The 22710-nt window shown below is 38.1% G+C and overlaps 1 protein-coding gene across 8 annotated transcripts in view; it reads right to left on the reverse strand.

Annotated features, from left to right (window-relative positions):
• Positions 1-22710, reverse strand: part of Tlk (Tousled-like kinase) — a 474415-nt gene that overhangs the window by 179737 nt on the left and 271968 nt on the right. The gene's annotated exons all lie outside the window — the stretch shown is intronic.

The raw sequence follows: 22710 nt of genomic DNA on the forward strand, positions 1-22710 counted from the left end.
TTGTATCTCCGTTACTTTCTTTGTATTTTTTTTTTTTCTTAAAAATGGAAAACCCTAAATCCAAAGACACAACTAAAAGAAGCCTGGAAGAAACAAAAATCAAAACTCCACTAGGAGTAGTGAGAAAAAAATCATGCTTCGCTTCAACACCAAGAGAATACCAAAGACTAGACGTAAGTAGATTTTCCGGGTTTGAAAGAGAAGGAAATGGATTACTAAGAATAGAGATGGATAGAGAACCCAGATACAGGAACATAATGAGGAGTAGAGATCTAAGTGATATCGTAGATGAACTATTAGAACTTAAAAGCGAATAAGATAATGTACCAGGAAGTATCAAACCTAAGGAAAGCCAACGAAGAAAACAATAGGGAGATAGACGAGTTGAAAAAGGAATTAAAACAGCTTAAGGGTGATCATGAGAGGTTGAAAAGTGAGGATAATAGTAGGAACGAGGCTCTGAAACGAGAAATTAAAAGTCAAATGAAAGAAGTGACTGAAAAGGTGGAAGAAAAAATTAAGGAGAATGACCTACAGGAAATAAAAAAAAGTGGAAAATTGAGCAGGAAAGTCAGGAAATATCCCTAAAGAAAATAATGGAACAACAAGTAAAAGATAACACAAAAGAAACTGTAATTCAGGTTATTAAAGAGAAAAGTAACCTAGTTAGGGACACAGTGGATAGAAAAAGGTGTATAGTAGTCTATGGCATTAAAGAAAAGCACAATGTACCAAGATATCAGAGGGAAATGGAAGAAAAAGAGATTGCCAAAGAAATACTAAAGGAGTTACAAACAGATGAGTTAGGCTGGGACCGAGAAATCGAGGAAACTCATAGAATGGGCAGGTACTCTAAAGATAAGCAGAATAGACCATTAAAAGTAAAACTTGGATCACAATCAAGTGTAGAAGAAATTTTAACTAGAAAAATGAGATTAGCAAGCAGTGAACAGTACAAAAATATATGGATAAAAAAGAAATGAGTGAGGAAGAAAAAGAGAAAGAAAAGGAACTTAGGAATGAGGCAAATGAAAGGAATGAGAATAGAACTGAAAAAGAAAGGGAGGAGTTTTTTTGGAGAGTGATAGACATGAGGCTGAGAAAAAAATACATAGTTATAGGGAAAATGGAAACAAAGAAGACAGAAGGGGAGGAGGAGAAAGGAAACTAAAAATAGCTTACACAAATATAGACGGAATAATTTCAGGAATAAACGAATTAAACGATTATCTAGTATTAGAAAAAACAGACATAATGGGAATTGTAGAAACCAAACTAAAGTTCATACTAACACCCCACACTGTGGGACAAGGTGAATATAACTGTTGGACAAAGAATAGAAAGAACAAACAGGGCGGAGTTCTAATTTTGGCCAAGAAAGATTTAACTGTAACAAAAATAACTGAAGGAAAAAATAATGTAGAATCAATTATAGTACAAGTCGAAGGTAAAAAAATGAAGAAAAGAAAATTTGCAGTGGTATATGTACCTCCTAAAACACAAGCCTGGACAGAAAGGGATCACGCAGAGTTACTAGATAATACAAAAGAAGAACTAATTGAAACACTGAAGGATGGAGGAAATACAGTAATTATGGGTGACTCTAATTCAAAAGAAATATGCTGGGAAGATATGACAGTGAAAGGGGAAGAGAAACACTGGGGCAATGTACTCCTTGACTTGACCATTGAATACACAATGACCCAGTGGATTAGAGAAAATACTAGATATAGAGGAAATGAAGAACCCTCAAAATTGGACTTAATACTTACGACAGAACCTGAGATAATCGAAAATATTATTTACAAAACTCCGATAGGAAAAAGGGACCACGTACTAATAGAAATGGAATTGAAAGAACAAACAGACCAAAGCAAAAATGATAAACATAGAATAGGAAGACCTATGTATAACAAAACAAAATTTGAGAAACTTAAAATATTCTTTCGCAATGCAAACTGGGAAAAATTCCAAAACAAAGATACAGGGATAGAAGAAAAATGGAACATACTAAAAGAAATCTATAATGAAGAAGTGAACAAATTTGTACCACAACAAAAAATGGAAAAGGCATACATAAAGAATGGTACAACAAAAGATGTAGTGAAGCAAAGGAAAAAAGAGACAAAGCTTGGAAAAAATGGAAAAGAGATAAGAAACAAAGCAAATGGCAAACATACATCAAACTAAGAAACGAATATGTAAAAATACGCAGAGATGAAAAGAGGAATTATGAAAAAAAGATAATAGACAAATGTAAAGAAGAACCCAAACTATTTTACAAATATGTAAATGGAAAACTGAAAAACAAACAAGAAATAGAAAAACTGCGCCAAGATAAAAAGGAATTTACAGAAGAACTGGAAATGGCTGAAATAATGAACAACCACTTCAGATCAGTATTCACAATAGAAAACTCGCCTAACAGTGAAGTTAGAGAGAGAGAATTATCCCCAGCAATGAAAGAAATAAACGTAACATAAAAAGAAATCAGTGATCAAATTAAAACCCTGGATGTCAGAAAATCACATGGCCCAGACAGAGTAGCAAACTGGATACTGAAAGAATGCATGGAAGAACTGACAAAATATATGATATAATTAAATCCTCACTTAAAGAAGGAAAAGTACCATTGGACTGGAAAAAAGCAAACATTGTACCAATTTATAAGGGAGGTGATAAGGAAGATAATCTAACTACAGACCGGTCTCGCTAACAAGCACAATAGCAAAAATTTGTGAAAGAGTGATCAAAAACAGATGGGTTAAATACCTGGAAGAAAAATCTATACTGAACCCAAATCAATTTGGACTTAGACAAGGGAGATCCTGTACAACAAATCTGATCTGCTTTTACTCAAGATTAGTAGACATAATACAAGAAAGAGATGGATGGGCACTGTGCTTTTCTGGACCTGCAAAAGGCATTCGATAAGGTACCTCACAGGAAACTAATAAATAAGATAGAGTCAAAAGGTGGCATCAGAGGAAAATTATTGGAATGGATTAAAGACTTCCTGATTGGGAGAAAAATGAGAGTTGTAATTAGAGAAAAAATTTCCAACTGGGAAGAAGTAAAAAGCAGTGTCCCGCAAGGATCAGTACTGGCCCCGATCATGTTCGCTGTATACATTAATGACATGAATGAAGGCGTGGAGTGCTATATAAAAAAATTTGCAGATGATGCAAAATTACTTAAGAAGGTAAAAACGGAAGAGGACTGCAACTCATTGCAACAAGATCTGGACACAATATGGAATTGGACTCAAAAGTGGGAAGTAAAATTCAATATTAAGAAATGCAGTATAATGGAATTTGGAAAGAGTAGAAACAGAATATCAAAAGATTACAGAATTGGGGAAGAAAAAAAAAAAAAACTATGAAAAAGATCTTGGAGTGATGATTGGAAAGGACATGAAACCAGATAAGCATATAAATAAGATGTTCAGAGAAACCTACAACTTATTGAGAGCAATCAAAGTGGCATTTACTTATATGGACGAAGAAATGATAAGGAAAATACTAACTACACTGATAAGACCAAAACTTGAGTACGCAGCATCACTTTGGACACCCAGTGCCAAAAAGAATATTAAGAAACTAGAAAGATTACAAAGAGCGACAACCAAACTAGCACCGACACTCGCCGAACTAACATATGAGCAAAGACTATCCAAATTGAACCTACCAACTCTGGAACAAAGAAGAGAAAGAGGAGATTTGCTGACTATCTACAGAATAATGAAAGGAATGGAAGTTTTAGACAGGAACGACCTATTAGTGTGGGAAAACGGCAAAACAAGACACGGAAAAAAATTGAAAAAGGATAGTTATAAAAAAAACTTGAAAAGGAACAGTTTCCCACACACAGCGATAAATACATGGAACAAATTAGACAACAAAACAGTATGTGCTAACACTATACAAGATTTTAAGATAAAACTTGATGCAGAGAGATACAAAGACGGGTCACCATGAGCATAGCTCCCCTCCTGTATATTACAACTAGGTAAATACTAGCCTATCAACTATCACCATTCCTCTCTTTGTCAGACACTCCACATGGAACCCATACAACCCAAGTACTTTGTCACCTTTCATCGCTTTCAATGCTTGTTGTAACCTTTTACATTAGCCATGTCATTTTCCTCTCCCATTAGAATTTCTTAGAATCTCCCACTGCCCCAGTCAATCAATATATATCATCCTCTACATTCAACATCTTTTTGAAATACTCTACCATCTTCCCATTACTGCCTTCACTTCCATTAATATTTGTCCATCTGCACCCTTTACCTTTTCCTCATTACCTGATTCACCCCCCCCTCCCTGTCTTCCCATCTTTCCAAGACATCATTTTACTATTTTCAAAATCCTCTCAAATTTCTACCCCTTTTTACATCTCCCCTCCTCTTTGCCTCCCTTATCTTTCATTCTGCTTATCCTCTCTTCTTGTACCTTTCATGTGCATTCCTAGTGCCATCTTGCAACCAATCTTCATAAAAAGCATCCAAGTGAGATGAAGTGATGGACTTCAGGAAGTCAAAGCATAATATGGTCTGGGAAAACTCCAACCAGAACCCTAAAAATTGGGTCATTAAATGGGCATCCTATCCGAAAGTTGACACCTTGATGTGGTGGATAGGCTTGAGAATCTTAACTACAAAAGTTATGTTGACAGATGAAAATCTCTGCAGGGTCACCCATATTTTTGTTCTTTATGGATTTTTGTCATTTATGTTTCATTTGAAAGAAAACATCATAGGATCTACTGCTAACTGCCACATCCCTGATGGCAAACCAGGAAATTCCTCATTGATATAGGGTGTCAGAAAGCAGCGAGCACCATGTTGGGCACCAGATGTCAGGATGCAGGGGACTCCAGGTTGGGATGCCAGATATCAGGAAGCCCCACATTAGTCTCCCTGCTTCCTGATATCTGGCACCTACCATGGAGCTCCCTGCTTCCTGACATTTGATGGCACAACCTGGGACTCCCCTGCTTCCTGACATCTGATGTCCAATGTGGGGCCAGTGCTTCCAGACAATGAGGTACAGTCATAATGATGGCATGGACCATTGGTTACCTTATATATATAAAGGGCTCCACTGAATATACTGAAAAAGGTGGCACCATAGAAATATCTCACAAGAAACCTTTTGGCAGGGAGGTGAGATTGCTGCCAAAATTCCTTCATAGCAAACATGACTTGTAAGTCTTGGATATTAAATAGCATGAAGAAAATTAAGATTTTTACAACAACATAAGGAAACTCTCAGAACTCAATAGAACAACATCAAGTGGGATATTATGGGACTGAGAGAAGTCTGAAGAGTGAAAGAAAAACCAATACAGTTACAAGATGGTTACTACCTGTACTACTACAGTGGTAAGGAAAACGAAATATCTAACAAAGTAGGATTTTTGATAACCTGAGATATAGCTGGTAATGTAGTGAAGTGCTTTTTCCAGGGCCCTCACATATGCCCTGGGGCAGCAAATCAAATCTGGACATGCTGCCCACAAGGCTGGAGAGAGAGAGAGAGAGAGAGAGAGAGAGAGAGAGAGAGAGAGAGAGAGAGAGAGAGAAAGGGTTTAAAGGAGCCCTGAATATTTTACTATACTATATGAACTTTGTGTTAAAATCAACAGAATATGAAGTATTTTCCATTATCCTTTCTGCAATAAGGACATTAAGTAACATTTTTAAAATCGATTTAATTTTTTCACAAGTCAATAGTTATCAATATGGAATGGTGGAGATTGGAACTGGTGAGGGGGGAAGTGGGGGGGGGGGGGCATCACTGAGAACTTTGCCCCGGGGCGGCACTTATGCATGTAAGGGCTCTGGCTTCTTTCCCCTTATAAGGGATATAGCAAAGTCAAAGGTACGCACCCAACTCCCACCCATTCCACTCCCATCCCCCACCCTTTCCTCCCTCTCATCTTAGCTCCTCCTGGATAAAGGGTCATCCCTGTCTCCTGCCCACTACCTGAGTCAGAAGCAATGCAGCTAGACAGTATATCCACAGCAATACCACTTCACTTAATTGGCCATCCCCACCATCTGTCCACTTATATGGAAAATAGAGATGGGGAGAAACCCCTCTGAGCTGCATCAGAATATTTATACACAACCACTCCCCATATCTTCTGCCCTCTCTATTTTTTGCTCAATGCAGACAGGGAGAAAAATCCCTTCATGTGGCATCAAAGTATCATTCATACACAGCCATTCTTTTTCTTTCCTCAAAAGACATTCCCCTCTTGCTCAAAGCCCCTTTCACCCCATCAATTCACCTTGTTCTGGGTTGTCACTTCCAAGTTCACTTAATCAACTCCTCCTCTTCAACCCCTCATGCAGGAAAAAGAGATGGTAGAGAAATCTTTTCAGGTTGCATCAAAATAGCATCCACACACAGCCAACTCCCTTTCTTGATAATCAATTATCATCCATACACAGCCATTCTCCACTCACCCTATCCCCTGCCTTCTTCCTTCATTCCTCAAGAGACATTCACCTCTTGGTCAAACTCCCTTTTACCCCATCCATCTCATCCTTGGTCATCCCCTAAGTTCATGCTGTCCACCTATACTTTCCACACCTCTTTTACTAATTTTTCTTCATTCATTCTTTCAATGTGTCCAAACCATCCCAATACTCTTTCATCAGCCCTATCTGTCCTCTCCTTTTCCACCCTGATCTTTTCCTCACCTCATTTCTCACTCTATCCAACCTTGTAAACCCTACCATACATCTCAGACACATCTCGAATACCTTTAAACTTCTTCTTGCTTCTCTCAAACCCTTAGTCTCCGCCCAATACAGTGTCGGCACAATTACCCCTATATCTTCACTTTGTATCCATTCCCAGATGTCTATTTCTCATGACACTTTTAATCTGCCATGACATTTTCTTTCAATCTACAATTTACCTCCATTCCCACTCTTCCATTTTCTGCCACATGCGACCCCAAATACTTAAACCTATGCACTTCCTCTAGCCTTAAAGACTTACTCCCAACTCTCTGCCATCCTATCCCCTTGTACATCTCATCACCTTACTTCTATTCCTATATATAGTACCTTCAGCTTTCTCCTATTGCATAACTTCCCAAACTCTAACTGCCTTAAGGGTGCATCACTAGCAATCATTTCAAAAGAATCTCTATGATGGTGGCAACACTCATACAAAAGTTATACAACTGTATTTCATTCCTATATTTTTATATTACTAACATGGATAAAATATTGGCAACCTCTGGCAACCCCATAGCATAAAAAAACATTCTGTATATTGAAATAGCATTAACATTTATAAAGCTATTTCGTTTTTTGCTACAGAATTGTGTTTATGGAGATATTTGACAACTCCTCCCACCAGCATACCCCACAAAGACAGTGGACAGGGCATCAGTACTCTTGAAAAGGTTAAAGTAAGGTGACTTTGCTCCTGGTGCTCTCACCATACGCAACAATTTTGATTCCTCGCCCTGTATTGTTGCTATGATCATGGAAAAATTAACAAGTAACAAGAAAGTGAAGCGGCAGAATATAGAGAGGGCCCGTGAGTGCCTGAAATAGAAAGAAGGAAAACAAAATAAAGAGAAGAAAAACACCACAGCTGCACCCAGCACTCCGTAAGCATATACTAGCCATGCCCACCTTACACCTCCACCCACACCACACCACTCACCCTCCCCTCACACCTCATCAGCAAAGAGGAAATTGGAGATTTGCTATATATTGCAACCATTAAACAAATGGTCGAGAAAAATGGTCATGAAAAATTAAATACCGTCCTGTAATGTTTATGTTTTTGTTGTTTCTGCTGTAATATCTTCGGTTGTTCTTTATGGATTTTTGTAATTTTTGTTTCATTTGAAAGAAAACATGTTTTTTTATTTCCTACAGTAATTTTTTTTTATGAAACATGAATTTTGCAGCATTTTTTAATTATTCAGAGAAACAAATTAATAAAAAATCATCTATTAGTTTGATAAAATGTACAATATTTGTTTCCCAGACTCTAAATTCTCATTTCATATCAAGCTGAATGATGTGGAAGGATTTTCCATTAAGTAATTAGAGCTTCACTAGATCTCACTATTTTTTCACTAAATATTCACTATGCCTTATACATGGGAGGAACACAATACTATGAGGAATTATACACTAATGTAAGGGGAAATTATACCCAAGTTCATTAAATACATGTTTGAAAATTTAATTTCACCTACTCTATAAAGTGATGCAACACTCCCTTCTGATCCTGCCACAAGTGCAGTGTCATCTTCAACTCTTATTGTGATCGTCTCTCCATATGTAACTTTCATCACATTTAAGTTTTTCTTAGTCAAGAACATGACTCCTCCACCCTGTTTCTCTTCTCTATTTCTAAGCCAGTAATTATATAATCGATGTCCAACACTGGTAATAATGGACCCCTTTATTTTGTGTCCGCAATTCCCATTATGTCTAGTTTTTCTTCCAACAGGTAATCATTTAGTTCATTTAATCCCAAGATTAATCCATCTACATTGGTATAAGCTAGTCTTAATTTTCTACTCTCTCCATCTTGTTCTCTGAACCTTTCATTTCTTTTCTTGAATATACAATTTTTTCAGTCTCATGTCTAACACTCCGATAGAACTTCTTTTACTCAGTCTACAGTATGTTCTTGTCTCTTTTTTTTAACTTCACTTCTTAATGTTTTATCTCTTTCTTCATCATTCATGTCTCTTTTTATCCATATACTTTTATGTTCACTTTTTGCTCATTTTACCGTTTTTGCTAAAAATTTCTTCTGCTGCCATTTGTGACCTTAATTTGATCATTAACCCATACGTTGCCAGGCAAATGTTGTATATACTCCCCCCCCTCAGATTCAGAGCCAAAATAGATTTTTTTTCCATAAATTAACTCAAAATTATGTAAAACCAACAAATCTTGCCTATTTTGATTCACCTTAGCCTAGAAGTGGAGAAACTGGGTCAATTTTGTTGATATGCATGCGAAAGTTTGGTAGAAAATCTGTAGATTTTCGCTCCTCATGCAGATTGAATGAGAATGTCTGTTGTATTTTTCGGGGATGCTTTGTTAGAATTTCACAGTGAAGGAATTGAACATTTATGATGTTTAAAGTCAATGTATAGTCGCCCATAATAGTCTGACACTTATGGAAAATGTGTTTATAAATAGTTTTTGTGGATTTATTGGCAAATGTTGATCACTTTGTTATGTGGTAATTTGATATCTTATTTTTATTTCTATTTTTTTATAATTCCATGGAGGATGGGTGATTGGTGTTTCTTATTGTTTTGGTAAATGTTTTAGTAAGCATCCATCACACTATTATTGCCCAGCCACATTTTGTATTACGCATTTATTACTAAGTTGTTAGTGTGAAGTTGCCAGTTCTATATGCACTAAATAGCACTTGCCCAACTCTCTAAGTACAACTTCATCTCCTCGTACTTCATTTCGTACACCAAAGTCGACTAAATTATATCCTAAAGGCCAATTTTACACCCAAAGTTACCCCTGAAAAATTGCTGCCAGTGTTGCCAGTTTTGTCAGTATATAAAAAATTCTGGGTGCCTTTTATATGGGTAAATGGATAGGGCTACTTGGTCATTAACACACGATTTGACCCTTGACGTAATGCCTATTTATTGTTAAAAAAAAAAAAAAAATTAAATTGCAGCATATGATGTATGCTGCTGATGCTAAATCCATAAAACAATTGTGGCATACAATGTATGTTGCTGATGCTGTAGGGGTTAAGGGTCAGCTTTTCCTTTCTGCATATTTACCCATTCTGTGCACTTCCTCTATTTCCTTTTCTATTTCTTGCTCTTCATTTTGTACTACTTTTAGAACTTTTCTTGCCATTTCTTTCTCTTTTATCTCTCAGGGACCAATTTATGTTGTTTTTCCTTTAGACCATATACTACTATACTTTTTTGTACACTGTATCTCTTACCAGATTTTCTTTTTCTGGATGTTTTTCTGCATGTATTTACCTAGTTCTACTTTACGGGAAGGGGAGCTATGCTCATGGTGTTCCACCTTTGTATCCCGCAGTGTCTAGTTTGCTCTTAAATTCGTGTATGGTTTTTGCACACACTATTGTTTTGTCTAGTTTATTCTAAGTATTTACATAGTTGTATTATATGGGAAAGGAGCTATGCTTAGGTGACCCGTCTTTGTATCTTTCAGCATAAAGTTTTTTCTTAAAATCTTGAATAGTGTTTGCACACACTGTTTATCTAATTTTTTCAGGTATCCACCACTCTATGTGGGAAGCCTTTTTTTTTTTTTTTTTAGATCTCTTCTATAGTTATCCTTTTTGAGTTTCATTTCGTGTCCTCTTGTTTTTCCATTGTCACATTTTAATAAATCATCTCTAGGATTCCCATTCCTTTCATGATTCTATAAATAGTAGATCTCCTCTTTCTCTTCTTTGTTCCAGAGTTGGTAGTTCCAATTTGGACAATCTTTGTATGTTAATTTGGAGAGAGTTGGTGCCAACTTTGTTGTTGCTCTTTGTATTCTTTTTAATTTCTTTATATATTTTTTGGTACTGGGTGTCCATAGTGTTGCTATGTACCAGTTTTTCTTATTAGTGTAACTAATATTTTTTTAATCATTTCCTCATCCAAGCAGTCAAATGCCACTTTCATTGACCTTAATAGGTTGAAGATTTCTCCAACCATTTTATTGATATGTTTGTCCGGTGTCATGTCTTTGCTAATTATCAGCATTCACTTTTCTGACTTCACCAATTTTATAATTTCTTTATATTCTATTTTTACTTCTTCAAAACTCCATTATACTACACTTCTTGATATTTTAGTTTACTTCCCACTTTTGAGTCCATTTCAAGATTTTCTCCAGGTCTGACTGTAATGATTCACAATCCTTCTCTGCTCTTACTTTCTTTAATATTTTTGAGTCATCTGCAAAGAAATTCACATAACACACTACTCCTTCATCCATGTCATTTATATATATGGCAAACATGATTGGAGCCAATACCAAACCTTGCAAGACACCACTTATCATTTCTTCCCAATTTGAGTATTAGTCTCTAATTACTACCCTCATTTTTCTCCCAGTCAGAAGTCTTCCATCCATTCCAATAATTTTCCTTTGATGCCGCCTATTGATTCTATTTTTCTTATTAATTTTTTGTGTAATACTTTATCAAATGCCTTTTGTAGGGGCAGTCTGCCCATCCATCCCTTTCTTGTATTACTTCTATTAGTCTCAAATAGAAGCAGATCAGGTTTGTTATACATGATCTTCCTTGTCTAAATCCAAATTGATTTGGATTCAGTATATTTTCTTCCAGATATTTAACCCATCTACTTTTGATAACTTTCACATATTTTTGCTATTGTGCTTGTAAGTGAGGACTGTCTGTAGTTGGTTGGATTTTCCTTTTTCCCTCCTTTATATATCTGTACAATATTTGCATTTATCCAGTCCTGTGGTATCTTTCCTTCTTTGAATGAGTATTTAATTATATTGTATATTTTGTCCATCAACTCCTGTATGCATTCTTTCAATATTCAATTTGCAATTCCATCCTGAATGTGTGATTTTCTGACATCAAGGTTTTTTATTTGGTCTCCGATTTCCTTCTGTGTTACAGTTATTTCCTCCATTGGGGGGGATTTCTCTCCATTCCCTCACAGTTCTGTGAACTTTCAATTGTGAATACAAATTTGAAATAATTGTTCATTTCAGCCATTTCTACTACTTCTTTATATTCATAATTTCCCTAGTGCAGTTTTTCCCTTTCTTGTTTGCTTTTTAGTTTACCATTTACATACCTGTAAAATAGTTTAAGTTGTTCCTTGCTTTTTTCTATTATATCTCTTTCATAGGTTCTCTTTTCATCTCTGCGTATTTTTACATAATCATTTACTTGTTTTATCTTTTTTCCATCTTTTCCAAGCTTTGTCTCTTTTATACTTAGCCTCACTACATTCTTTTGTTGTACCAACTTTTTATGTATACTCTCTTGCTTTTGTTGTGGTATATATTTGTTCACTCCCTCAGTATGAATTTCTTTTAGTATATTCCATTTCTCTTCCATCTTTGTTTCTTCATTTAGGAAATTATCCCAGTTTGTTTCGAAAGAATTTTTTGAGTTTCTCAAAATTCATTTTGTTGTACATTAGTCTTCCTTTTCTATGTTTCTCATTTCTTCTTAAGTCAATTTGCTCTTTTAGTTCAAATTCTATTAGTACATGGTCACTCTTCCTATTGGAGTTTTGTAATCAATTCTGTCCACAATTTCAGGTTCTGACGTAAGTATTAAATCTAGTTTCGATGGTTCCTCATTGTTTCTGTGTCTGGTATTTTCTTTTACCCACTGAGTCATTGTGTATTCAATAGTCATATCAAGTAGTATGTTTCCCAAGAGGTCTTCTCCACCCTTCACTGTCATTTCTTCCTGACATATTTGAGTTAAAATCACCCATTATTACTACATTTCCTCATTCTTTCAGTATATTAGTTCATATTTTGTATCTTCCAACAGTTTGGAATGATCGCTTTCTGTTCAGAACTTTTTTTTTTTTTGGGGAGGGGGGCACACACTACTACAAACTTTCTACTTTTCATGTAACTACTTTCAACTTTGAGCATAATTGATTCTACATTTTTTCCTTTTATCTTTGTCACATTTAAGTCTTTCCTAGTCAAAAATAATACTCCCCCACCCTGTTTTTCCTTTCTATTTTTCATCCAATAGTTGTATAGACCTTGTCCCATAGTATTTGGTGGTAGAAGACTTTTTAGTTTAATTTCTACAATTCCCATTATGTCTAGTTTTTCTAATGCCAGATAGTCATTTAATTCATTCAGCCCTGAAATAATTCTGTCTATATTAGTATAGGCTATCTTTATTTTTTTTTCCTTTCTTGTCCTTTTCTGTCTACTTTGTATCCTTTTTCTTGATATGCCATTTTCTCAGCCTCAGGTCCAACACTCTCTCTCTCTCTCTCTCTCTCTCAAAAAAAAAAAAAAAAAAAAAAAAAAAAAAAAAAAAATCGTCTCAGTTGTCTTTTCATATTTTTCCTTTGCTTTATTTCTAAGTTACTTTTCTTTCTCTTTTTCTTCACTATTTTTTTTATCCACTCATTTTTGTAATGTTCACTATTTGCTAGTTTTGTTGTTCTAGATAGTACTTCCTCTATCACTTGAGACCTAAGTTTTACTTTTAGTGGCCTATATTGTTTTTCTTTTGAGTATTTTCTTATCCTCTACGTTTCCTCAATTTCTTTGTCTATATTTTGTCCTTTCCCTTGAATCTCTTTCAGAATTTCTTTAGCGATCTCTTTCTCCTCTTTTTCTCTCTGATATCTGGGAACATCATTTTTCTCTTTAATACCATAGATTACAATGCATCTTTTTTTATCCATGTCCCTGACCAAATTTCCTTTCTCCTTAATTACCTTACAATTTCCTTAGTATTTTCCTTGACTTGTTCCTCCACTATTTCTTTAAAAGATAATTTTCGACTTTCCTGTTCTACTTTCCATTGTTTCTTTATTTCTTGGAAATCCTTTTCTTTGATCCTCTCTTCCACTTCCTTGGTCACTGCCTGTATTTAATCATTCATTTCTTTTTTTAATGCCTCATTTTTATTCATATCTTCATTTTTTCAATCTTTCATTTTCTCCTTTGATCCTATTTAGTTCCTTTTTCAAATCATTTATCTCCCTGTTAGTCTCTTCATTTGTCCTCCTTAGTAGGGCTACTTCTTTATGTATTGCCTTATACTAACTTTTGAGTTCGATTATTTCATCTAATAAGTCGTTGATCTCTATTTCTCATGATATTTTTTTCAACCTGGGTTCTCTATTTCTATTCCTCTATATATAGTTCCACCCTCTCTGTCAAAACAGGAAAATAATTTTTTTTCAAACCTTTGGTACATCTTTGGGGTTTCATTCAGGCATGTCCTTTTGGGGATCACCCCCAGTGGTGATTCCACCCTACTTATGTCCAGGCATACCTTGATTGGTTCTTTATTCCTTAAATCGCCATTATTTTCTTCCATTTTTAGAGTAACTGATACCAAGAAAAAAAAAATAATAATAATAATGACACAAAGTTACATTTTTTGGTCACTCGTAGTACACTTCTCCCTGCTTTTTAGTAGACACTACTAACGCCGGTTTCAAATTCGTCTGTGGAAAAAAAAAATTCTTCAGATCTCTTCTATAACTATCCTTTTTAATAATAATAATAATGTACGGTTTATTGGGTATAGCAGCATTACTGCTGAAAATATACAGCCTACAGGATTATAAAACTATGACAGTGAAATGATGTTACTAGCATTGAAAAACAAAACAAAACAGTGAGTTAAGGAATGGCAGTGTTGGACAACATTGTTATTTCTTGTTGTTGATTAAGTCCACAAATGTCAGTATGGGGCTCTTCTTATACTGGTTGGTGCATGCTCTGATCGGCTTGATGGTATTGTGGTGACGCACCTGTCGCTTTGAAGGTGGTGCTGGTGGGGATAGCAGGTCCCGGTGCCGAGGATGTTTCACTAGGGTGACCGCAAACTACCTCAGACGCTAAAGGTAACGGTCAGCAAAGGTTGGAAGTCCGAGTGTGGTGAGAGTGTGCCAATAGGTGGTGTATTCATTGCCAAGGATTGTGCGACAGGCTCGTTTCTGCACTTTCTCCAGCTGTCACTGCTGCATGACTGTGAGGAAGCCCAGGAAGGTGATGCATACATCAACTTGGGCAAAATGAAGGAAATGTAGATGGTTTTGAGATTTTCAGCCTGCGTCCCTAATGATCTCAGGCAACACAACATATACAGCTTGTAGGAGGTTGCCCCGACGGTGTTAGCAGTGTTCTCCTTCCAAGTCAACTTATTGTTGATGGTTATCTCCAGCAACTTAGTTGACTGGACCACCTGTAGGGGTTGGCCATCAATTGTCAGCAGGGGCGGGAGGAGAACATCATTGGAGGTGTGGAAGTGCATTACCACATTTTTCTTGTGGTTGATGGTGACTCTGTTGTGTACTGTCCATGTGTGTAGCCTGTCCAGCATGTCCTACACTGGGTTATAGTCCAGGTCAGTGTTGGACACAGGGATCCCCACCATGCAGTCATCAACATATTTCCACTTGTGCGATGTGCCTCCCAGGGCATCGTTGATATTAGGAAACACAATGGCCCTATTCTTGTTCCATGTGGTACCCCACAGGACAGGTGCTGGACTGCAGTGAAGTGTCTCGGATATCTGACAGCTTGACATCAGTCCATCAGGAAGTCAGAAAGCCAAGCCACCAAGGAGATAGGAAAGCCAAGGTGGATGGCTTTGGTGATACTAGTGGTGTGATCAACAAGGTCAAAGGCTTTCTTGAAGTCAATGAACACCACAGCAAGTGAAGTCTTGCGCTGCTCAAGATTTTATAGATAAAGTCAAGGAAGCTAATGAGATAGTGAGTGGTGGAGGATGTTTTCATGTTACCAAACTGTTGGGGATCAATGATTTTGGAGTATGCCCACTCATAAGACAAAATCATCACAAATAAGACTAGGAATGGGAGTGATAGTAATGGGTCTGAGATCACTAAAGGATTGGGGATTGGAAGATTTGGGGATGGGAGTAATGAAGCCTGTCTTCCAATCTGATTAAACAAGGCATTGGTTATTAAACAGATAGAGATGGCAAGTTCGCAAGCAAATTCATGATAAAGTTTGACGGGTAAGTCTATGGGTGTAGAGGAATGCTTTTACTTAATGCTGGCGAGCTTTCTGGTAATCTGAAAAAACATGAACCGTCTTGGGGGGGGGGGGAAGCAGAGAGGAGAGGTCAATCCTGGGCAGAGTTTGACAGATGGATGCAAAGTGGGTCTCTTGTCCCAAATTAGTAAGTCCTCTCTATCAAGTATTTCTGTGCCTTTCATGATTCTATGGATGGTCAATAGGTCACCTCTCTTCTTTGTTCCAAAGTCAATAACTTCAATTCATCCAGCCTCTCTTCATATGACAAGTCTGAAAGTGTTGGGGCCATTTTTGTGGCTGCTCTCTGGATTCTTTCAATTGTCTTTATATTCTTTTAGGTACTGGGTGACCATAATGTCGCAGCATACTCCAGTCTAGGCCTTATTAATGTGACTAATATTTTTTTTAACAATTTCTTCATCCAAACAGGTTAAGCCACTTTTATTTATCTTAGCAAGTTATAGGATTCTTTAACAATTTTGTTTATTTGTTTATCAGAGGACAAGTCGTTTGAGATAATTACTCCCCAATCTTTTTCAGATCCCACTTTCTTTACTTCCTTTGTTCAAATTGTATGTTGTCCTGATATTCTTTTTTTACTTTTTCCAAACTCCATTATGCTACATTTCTTAATGTTACAGTCCACTCCCCACTTCTGACTCCATTTCTAAACCTTGTTTAGGTCTCTCTCTAGTGATTTGCAGTCCATTTTAGTTTTCACTTTCCTCAACAATTTAGCATCATCTGCAAAGAAGCTCATGTAACATTTCACATCATCATCCATGTCATTCACATAAATAGCAAACATTATTGGAGCAAATACAGATCCTTGTGAGACTCCACTAACCACCTCCTTCCAAGCTGAATACTTTTCTCTGAGTACTACTCTCATTTTTCTACCATGCAGGAAATCCTCCATCCAGTTTAGTAGGTTGCCTTGTATCCCTCCCATGTTTTCCCATTTAAAAAAAAAAAAAAAATTGTGTGGTAATTTGTTGAAGGGCTTTTGTAGGTCAAGGAAAGCACAATCGGCCCATCCATCCCTTTCTTGTATTACATCTATTAGTCTCGAGAAAAAAGATTAAATTTGTGGTACATGATCTTCCCTGTCTGAATCCAAATTGTCTCATGTGTTTGACATGAGGTGCCTGGGAAACATGATAGGGGTTACTAGGCTGGATAAAGTGAGAAACAAGGTGAAGAGGAGAACGGAGGTGGAAAAGGAGTTGGAAGATTGGGTTGATGAAAGAGTATTGAGATGGTTTGGACACATGGAAAGAATGAGTGAAGAATTATTATAAGAGGTGTGGAAGGCAGAGGGAGTGAACATGAGGGGCAACCAAGGATGAGATGGATGGATGGGGTAAGAGGGAGGAAGGAGGGTGGAGGGGAGTGGAATATATAGGAAATGGAATGGGTGGGAGTGGTTTCTATGCCTTTTTCTTTTTGGCTACCCCCCCATGTAGGGGGAAAAAGCCTTTGGTATATGTATGTTCTCACATATCTGTCTTACCACAAAAATCTACACAATCCCTACCTGTCCTAAACCCACACTGTTCCTCACCAATTACTCCCTCTGTTCCTCTCCTGATTCTTTCAATCAAGAGCCTCCAATAAGCCTTCCCAACTACATTAAACAAGCTGATCCCTCTGAAACTACTACACTCACACTTGTCCCCCCTTTCCCTTGTAAAGTAGAACCATACAGGGACTCCTCCAGTCCTCTGGCACTCTACCCTCTCTTAAACAAACATTAAATAACCTCACCAGCCAGTCCACCATAATTGTACCTCCTTTCTTCAGACATTCTGCATGGCATCCATCAACCCAGGTGCCTTACCTGCTCTCATCATTTTAACAGCTGCTTTCACTTCATCTTTCCCTATTTCTCCTCCATTTTCCTCACTCATCACTCTTATTTTCTTAGTGCTTCCCACTGCAACTACCTTTCCCTCCCTATCCTCCTTCACATTTAGCAACTCCCTAAAATACTCTGCCCACCTTCCTCTCACTGCCTTCTCTTCTATTATCATCTCTCCATCTGCACCTTTTACCTTTTCTTCTCTACTTGATTTGCCTCCTCCTCCTCTCTTAATTTCTTTCCAAAACATCTTTTTATTACTTTCAAAATTTTCTGTCATACTCTTACCCCATTTCACATCTGCTCTCCTCTTTGCTTCCTTTATCTTATGCTTAGCTTCCCTTCTCTTTACTTTGTACCTCTCATACGATTCCCTCGTCCTAATTTGTAGCCAATCTATGAATGCCTGCTTCTTCTCTTCTACACATTTCTTTGCTTCCTCATCCCACCACTCACTACCCTTCCTTCTATTTCCTCCCGCCCTCCTTGTTCCACACACCATCTTTGCACACCTTATGACTCCCTCCTTGAACCATCCCCATTCCTCCTCCACTCCTAGTTCTACTCTATCCTTTACTCCCTCCCACTCCTCTTTCAGCTTCTTCTTTTACTCATTTTCTTTTTCTTTCTCATTTAAGCAGTTCATTCTAACTCCCTACCTTCTGCCCTTTTCCTCTTTCTCTGCCTATTCTCCACTCTCAATTTACCTTCCATCAGATAATGATCTGATATTCCCCCACTCTCTCCCCTTAGAACATGCACATCCTTAACCCCTTGAGTACCGGATGTGTGTTTTGTGACACCTGCATGTCACAGCTGAGTGCACCCGCCAGGAACTGAGCGTGTTCCCCGTGACATGCACGTGTCACATTTATAAGCTGTGTGTATTGAGGGCTCTCAAAGCCTCGGTTTCTGGGTTATTTCTACCCACGTGGTGGCAAGTGTCTGTGTTTACAAACATAAGGCTCCAGCCATTCATGGGACGGTTTGAAACGTTTGTTTACGTAAGGTTGACAGGTCGGTAACGAAGGGGTTAACTCTTCCTACCATACTCCTGGTCACCACTATATCGTCCATTAACGCTCTATCTGCCACCCTTCCATCCACCACCCTCTCCCATGTGTACTTATGCTTAACTTTCTTCCTAAACACTGTAATTGCTATCATCAACTCTCAAGACACATCTCCACCATCAATTCTCCACTACCATTTTTACCTGGAACTCCATACTTCCCAATCACTCCGTCTATTGATTCGTTTCCTACCCTAGTATGGTCTCCCAATACAACTACATTGACATTTCTCCTTAATCCCTCTATGCACTCATTTACATCTACCCAAAAAGACTCACTTTCCTCTACGCTCTTCTCGCTAACAGGCCTACAGCACTTGACACATTCACCATTTAACCAAAGAGCCAGACATCTTTGGCTCCTTGAGCTACATTTGCTCAATGGGATAAAGTGACCATATTACAATTGAATTTCAGCTGGAGGATGAAGAAATAGAGTCAAGGAATGAATCATACAGGCAAGGGAGGCTCAATTTTAGGAAAGTAGATTGCTTAGGGTTGAAAAAATTATTTGAAGAAGAAAACTGGGAGGAATTCATGAATACCACAGGAATAAGGAGGAAATAAGAAATCTTTCTTGAGATTTATGATATAGGAGTGAGATAATTTGCCAGAGACTTGTGAAAGGAAGAAGCAGAAACAGTACTAGTTTAACAAAAAGTGTGAGATTGCAAAAAAGGCCAGGGAAATGGTTTGGGGAAAATGGAGTAAGAAAAGAAGTGATGAAACAAAAGAAGCTTACAAACAAGATAGGAATGACTATACAAGAATTCACAGGGAGGAAGGAAAGCCATTTTGAAAGAGGTGTAGTAGATAAATGCAAAGATGAACTGAAACTGTTTTACAGGTTTATAAATGGTAAATTGAGACATGGAAAAAATCATCAATTTAATAGTGGGTAGTGAGGTCTTTGAAGAGGCCTCAACTTGGGCAGAAATAATGAATGAAAGTTTCCAATCAGTCTTCACAAAATAGTGCAGTTTTTTTGGAGAAAAGCAATGGGAGCAAAAAATCAGGTTTAGCAGATATAATTGTAGGAGCGAGGGAAGTGCTCAATCTTTTAGGATGATTGGGATGTGACCAAAGCTTCAGGACATGACAGGATCTCAAACTGTATACTTAAAGAATGTAGAGAACAACTACCGGACAAAATTCACAGTTTTATTACATGAAGGCATTGTGCCACTTGATTGGAAAAGGGCAAATGTGGTGCCAATTCACAGAGGTGGAAACAAGGAGACACCACTAAATTATAGGCCAGAATCACTAACCACCACAATAGTGAAATTATGTGAAAGGATTGTGAGAGATCAATGGGCCAGATATCTTGAAAAGATAAACATTGTGACAGCGAGTCAGTCTGGCTTCAGATCTGGAAGGTTGTGTGTCAAACCTTTTAAGCTTTTACTCGAGAGTGATTGATGTGCTACAAAAGAGAAAGGTGTGGGTGGACTCTGCATACATGGACCTAGAGAAGGCATTTGATGAAGTACCTCAGTCGACTTACGTGGAAAGTGGAGTATGGAGGATTAAGTGACAAGTTACTACATACATTTACCAAAGGCTTTTCCCCCTTACAAGGGAGGTACATACATACATATACCAAAACCTTTTTCCCCCTTACACAGGGGGTAGCCAAAAAGAAAAAGGCATAGAAATCACTCCCACTCATTTCATTTCCCATATATTCCACTCCCCTCCACCCTCCTATCTTGGCACCTCCTGGATGACAGGTCATCCCTGCATCCTGTCCACTGCCCTGGGTCAGAAGCAGTGTCGCAAGACACAGCACATCCACAGCAAGGCCGCTTCATAAATTCGGCGACAAGGGAGGTACCCAAAATATACAAAGGCATAGAAACCACTCCCACCCATTCCATCCCCTACATACTCCACTCCCCTCTACCCTCTTCCCTCCCTCCTATCTTGGCACCTCCTAGATGATGGGTCATCCCTGCATCTTGTCCACTGTCCTGAATGGATTAAAGACTTTTTGAAGTAAAGATACAGGAGGACAGTAGTAAGGGATAAATTGTCAAGTTGGAGAGCAGTAATGAGCAGAGTTGCACAAGGTTCAGTGCTTGTACCAATAATGTTTCTTGTCTGTCGGTGACATGATGGAAGGAACTACAAGCCAGGCCAACATGTTTGTAGATGATGCAAAAAGTCACGAAAAAAGTGAAAAATGAGGGGGATGGTAGACTATTGCAAAAAGAGCTAGACACAATTTTTTGTGTGGAGCCAAGAATGGGAAATGAAATTCAATGCTGAAAAATGGCCAATAGTGGCAAAAGGCCATCCTTAACCTATTCCTTGGAAAGCGAACCCATTACAAAACCACATACATACATACATATACCAAGGCTTTTTCCCCCTTACAAGGGAGGTAGCCAAAAAGGGAAAGGCATAAAATCATTCCCACCCATTCCATCCCTGAATACACTCCACATCCCTCCACCCTCCCTCTTATCTTAGCACCTCCTGGATGACGGGTCATCCCTGCACCCTGTCCACTGCCCTGGGTCAGAAGCAGTGTCGCAAGACACAGCACATCCACAGCAAGGCCGCTTCATTAAATCGGTGACCCCCCCTCTCCGTCCCCCCATGCATAAAAGGAGAAGACGAGGAGAAATCCCTTCGGGCTGCGTCAAATTTTGCTCACACATACTACCTCATACCCTGCCCATTCCACCTCATGCATCACAACATTATCCATATACAACCATTCTCCATTCGCCCGTCTTCTGTCCTCTCCCATCCTTCCTCAACACAACAAAACCAAGAGAAGAAAGACTTGGGAGTGTTGATAAAAGACAACCTGTCACCTGACAGACATATCAGCAGGATTGTGGGAGAGACATATGAACTATTGAATAATATTAGAGTGACATTCCACTATATGGATGAAGGGATAATGAAAAAACTCACTGAAACCCTGATACATCCAAGACTAGAATATGTGGGGACAACCGAGGATGAGATGGATGAATGGGATGAAGGGGGCATTGAGCAAAAGGGGTATGTCTGTTGAGCAAGGAAAGGGGAAAGCAGGAGATGGGGATGAATGGAGAATGACTGTGGATGATACTGTTATGCAAGGAATGGAGGGGTGGGAGATGGAGGATAGGGGGGTGCTTATGAGTGAATATTTTGGTACGGCCCAAAGGAATTTCTCCCTGTCTTCTCTTTTTCTGCATAAGGGGATGGAGAGGGAGGGGGGTCACCAATTAAGTGAAGTGGCCTTGCTGTGGATGTACTGTGTCTTGCTGCATTGTGTTTGATCCCGGGCAGTTGGCAGATGCAGGGATGACCCATCATTCGTGAGAAACTGATATGGAAGGGGTGGAAAGGGTGGGAGGGGAGTGAAATGGTGTGGGTCACCATAAATGGTGTAAAATCCAATCGGGGGAGTGTTTCTAGTAGAGTTCCCCAGGGCTCAGTTTTGGGTCTCTTACTGTTCATTATGTACATAAATGACTTTGACAATTACATTAATAGTGATTTTTACAATTATTATAATAGTGATGTTTAAGTTTGCAGACAACACTAAAATGGTCTTCAATATCTCAAAATACAGTGTGTTATACATAGGGCTATGCAACCTTGAAAACGGATATTGCTTGGATAACATATTTTTTTTAGAAAACTGAGTGCGAGACTTTGGAGTTCTAGCGAGTCCTACCTTTAAATCCAGGAAACAATGCATTAGCACCAGGAATAAAACTAACAGAACATTAGGTTTCATTGCCAGGACAGTTATGAATAGAAGTGCTGAGGTATTATCAAACTATCTAGCATTAATTAGGCCCACCCTCAATTATGCAGTACAGTTTTGGTCTCCGTCTTATATAATGGACATCAACTCACTAAAAACAGTACAGAGGAGAATGACCAAAATGATACATGGGCTCAGAAATTTACCTTATGAAGAGAGGCTTAGGTACATAAACTTACTCTCTGGAAAGAAGCAGTGTGGGGTGATCTAATGGAGGTGTTTAAGTGGATCAA

This window comes from Oratosquilla oratoria, chromosome 22, assembly GCF_046742065.1.
Source record: "Oratosquilla oratoria isolate Oo_2021 chromosome 22, ASM4674206v1, whole genome shotgun sequence".
Lineage (NCBI taxonomy): Eukaryota > Metazoa > Arthropoda > Malacostraca > Stomatopoda > Squillidae > Oratosquilla > Oratosquilla oratoria.